We start from the raw sequence: 4179 nt of genomic DNA, 5'->3' as shown, positions 1-4179 counted from the left end.
TTTTTCCTTGACCCTTCTCATGCTTACGCCAGTACAAGTATGGAGAAGGGAGGCTCAAATGTTGCTGGTGTGTGCGGTGCTTGCTCTTGAGCGCACATCAACATCTTGTCCTATTTGCATGCTAGTTCATAGGATTGATTCTCCCTTGCTTTTTTTTTTTTTAAAAAAAATGAGTGTCATGTATTTCATTCTGGAGAAAATTTACATTCGGGACTTCGTAGGTAAAAAGGACCTACAGAAGACCTATCATAAGAAAGCTGGGACATCTGTGCCCAAAGCCAAAAAAGCCGAAATGAAAAAAAAAAAAAAAAAAACCCCAAAACCTCAAAAAACTTATGTTTTTCTCTCTCTAATCGCTCCTAGACCAACCTTGTCTAGAAAAAGGAGACCTCTTGTCTGATGAGGCAGCTCAGCCCTGCTGGAGGTGTAAAAAAGAGATTGAGACAAACTTCCCTCACGCGCTAGATTGTCAGCCGTTGCATTTCCCTCCCTTGCTTGGTCTGTATATTATTTGTTATATATTTATTGGGGAGGTTGGAAGGTTTTTTTTTTTTTTTTTGGTTTAATTTTGGCTTGGGTACAGCCTTGTTCACGTGGGCCTTGTATATGGCAATATAAAGGAGAAAGGGCTGTGTTGTGTAGAGACATTTCTTTTTGTGGAGCTCTATTAAATATTTTGTACATGCTTTTGGACAATTCGACAAAGTTACAAACACTGTGTTCCCACCTTTCTTGAAAAACAAAATCCCATAAAAGTGAGTAGAATTAACGTCCTGAGAATTAGAAAACACATTTAACTCATAGGCACACTTGGGGCCCATTCTTTGGTTATTCAAAATGTGGATTTAGTGCCCCAAGTGGAATGGGTCCCCCAGATATCTCCCAAAATTGAAGGTCAGTTTGACATGGGCCCACATGTACACAGTGCTCCAGCTCACTAAAGTATATATTTATACGTGCACAAGTAAAAATGTCCAAATGTGGCTAGTGGAGCTGAAACATCGTAGACTCATCCATCAATCGGTGGGGTCCATTTAGTGGAACATATCATGGATAGCCCATTGTTATAAAACCACTCCTATCAGACCTGCCTAGCAATCACTTTTATGCAATTCTTGCAATGAATGACCTTCTTTAATGGCCATCGATGGGATGGCTAGGAAAACATGATCCATGAGCTTTTTGAGCCAATTTCCATCAACTGTAGGTCCACCAAATGAATGTTCCCGAAAGAAATGACCCCTGGCCACATACACCAAGAAAAGATACTTGTACCATACTCCAGACACTATATGACTCAATTACTGAAATGGGAATTATATATGTAGATGTAACCAATGGACGTGGGACTTGTAGTGGGCCACCCCCTAAAAGAAAGCACATTAGTGTGGTCCTCATCTGAACATTTATTTTTCTCTTTTGATTTGCAGTGGGACATCCATTGCCATTTCTGAATAGATGGGAGAGTGGGGCATTGAGTCATGTGCATAGATTCTACAATACCATGCATGGTGGTCCAGACACTTAGAGTATCATTTTCAATTCATACACCGGAATATTAAAACCACAAATCTAGATTTAGGCTATTTCTGCAATCTCCAGAAAAACTCTTTTTTCGAAATTTCTGGCCCACCACTTTTTTCATCAATAAAACACTTTTTTCAAAATCATACTCACGCGCATATCCTATCCAGATATTGTATATATTTATTCAATCTGGTCCGACTAAATTGTTTTCTCCACTGAGAACCGTAGATGGGTTCATACAAACCATCCAATTGAATCAAGCTTTCTTCCATCAAATCTAGACCATTGATCATTATATCTCGTTCAGATAATATTATCAGTTTTCATTTACTTTAGATAAGATAATGTACATGGTCTCTACCATTTAGAAAGTCACAATCAGATCCAAGATGTCAAATACACGGTGGATGGTTACGTTAGCACGATCCACTGTACTCCCTACAGGTACCGTATTCTATAACAAAACGACAAATCAGAGAGCGGAAGAGAAAAATCGCTCGTCTTTATCTTGTCCCCGCATTTGACGCAGTCCCATCGCTGCACCGACACTGGAGCGCACCAGTCCGAAATCAACGGTCAGCAAACATCTACCAAGTCAAATCAGAGGCTCTCATTATTCACAAAGTCTGATTTGTCAAGCAAGTGTCGAGAGCGGGTGCGACTTGGCTGCCAGCCGGAACCCGTGACGGGGACCTGACAGTAGGGCCCACCTTAATATATGTATTGTTTATCCACGTCGTACACATTTTTATCCGGCTTATTTTAGGGTATGAATTAAAAAAATGAAGTAAATATAAATTTTAGGTGGCCACAGCACAGGAAACAATGGTCGTTGATTATTAGACACTTTTGCTGGGACACAAAATTTTTGGATCAAGCTGATATTTGTTTTTGTCTTTCACCGACGTGAGTTTTACCTTACCAACGGCTTGATGGTCGATAAACATTACGGTGGATCTCCGGAAGTTTTTGTGGTGAGTGTCCAATAATTCCTGTTTCCTAATGTGTGGTCCACCTCCAATTTGTATCTCATCCATTTATGGGATAATGTCCTAACATAATCTGTAAATCTGTAGAAACAGATGGACGGCGTGGATATAGAAACCGTACATGAGGTGGGCCCTACGGTCAGCGTCCACTCACGTCACTGATTATGTTTCGCAGCCAATTCGCGCAATGGAGCAGCTCGACACGTGGCACGAACATTTCAATCTACCAATCCCGTCACGACACAGTTCTTCCGTTTCCCGAAGAACTCCTTGTCATCTTTGTCTCGATACATATGGTAAATACGTACGCAACTAATCCGGTGCTCGTGCATGCACCACAAGTAATATGTCGCCACTCTATTGTGTTAGAAGTTCCGTGCATGATCAAGATCCAGTCCGTTCATCAGTTAGAGGAATCTCTTTTTATAGGAAAAATATAAATCTAATTACCTTTAGTCATTTTATTCTTTATTACTGTTGCGATTAATAAAAACATTTTACAGATCAGATGGTTAGATTAGTCTAATCTAAGAAATTTTAAGTGGGTTTCTACCAGTGATAAAATTATGAAGGGTGAACGCTTCAGATTATCATAAGCGTATGCCAAATGGACGGTAGATAACAACAAAAGCACGGTAACTTGATGCCTTTATTGCCTCTGCATACTTCTCTGCAGGCATTATTAACTGACTGGAAGGCAAAAGAAGAAACGAGAATGAGGACAACGATCAAGTGAAAGAAAAAAGAAGAAGCCAGGAAGAGGACGAAAGAGGACGAAAGATCATATCATCTCCCGTCTCTTTGCCTCTCACACGTAAGTACAGGTACGTGCCAGTGACACGTGTTATTGTATGTAGAGAGAGAGAGGGAAAGGGTTATCTTCTAAGCTTTTCTAGAAACCCTAAATCGCCCTTTTTATCTCTTTTCTTCAGAGCCATCCGTTCACAAGTCACCGCCACTACGGCCTTTCCTAAAATGGCAAAAGACCGCGCGCGCGCGCATCTCCCATTCTTCTTCTTTCTGTACAGAGATCTGACTCGTTTCTTTGGTCTCCTTCGTCGGTCAGTTATTTCACTCTGATGTTAGATATTAAGGAGAGAGAGATTTTCTCTTGCCAGAAAAAGAAAAAGGAAAAAAGATATTAGGAGGAGGAAGAGGAGGAGAGGAGATTGACAGAAGAGAGTGAGCACATACCTGCAACTGCATAAATCTATGCAGTCCTGGTGCGTGCTCACTTCTCTTTCTGTCACCTCCCCCGCCTATGGCTTCTGCTCTTCTCTCTCTCTCTCTCTCTCTCTCTCTCTCTCTCTCTGAAAATACATGAAAAAAAATAACGGGATGGAATTCAAAATCGAAATGGGATTTTTAAGGAATCTATTTTATGATCTTCTCTAGTGGAATTTTCTTTTATTGGGTTTTTATTTTTGGGAGCTATCGGGTATTTTCTCTTTTTTGGTATTAATTTATTGGATTTGGAGAGGAGCATGAAAGCGTGACTTTTGATGTGGGAGGGAGAGCGGAGTAGACGAGGGGACGGTAAGCCTTCTGAGCACTGTGCGGATTTAACGGAAAACCGTATTGGCCGTTCCCCGAAGCGCGCTTCTGGGATTTTGAGAGAGAGAGAGAGAGAGAAAGGGTGGTGTTTGCTTTCAGGCACAAGGAA

General features: G+C 41.0%; 1 long non-coding RNA gene across 2 annotated transcripts; it reads left to right on the top strand.

Moving 5' to 3' along the window:
* Positions 1-2965: 2965 nt before the first annotated feature.
* LOC131216984 (uncharacterized) lies at positions 2966-3655 on the top strand. Of its 2 annotated transcripts, none has more exons than XR_009157143.1 (2): positions 2966-3330; positions 3449-3655. It is a non-coding gene; the product is annotated as an uncharacterized LOC131216984 (long non-coding RNA). The 2 variants fall into 2 exon arrangements; XR_009157142.1 differs by having other exon boundaries at positions 2966-3340.
* The last annotated feature ends 524 nt before the right edge of the window (positions 3656-4179 follow it).

This window comes from Magnolia sinica, chromosome 10 (assembly GCF_029962835.1).
Source record: "Magnolia sinica isolate HGM2019 chromosome 10, MsV1, whole genome shotgun sequence".
NCBI classification, from domain to species: domain Eukaryota; kingdom Viridiplantae; phylum Streptophyta; class Magnoliopsida; order Magnoliales; family Magnoliaceae; genus Magnolia; species Magnolia sinica.
Note: the sequence above shows the minus strand (reverse complement) of the source record. Positions and strands in the feature narration are given on the sequence as shown.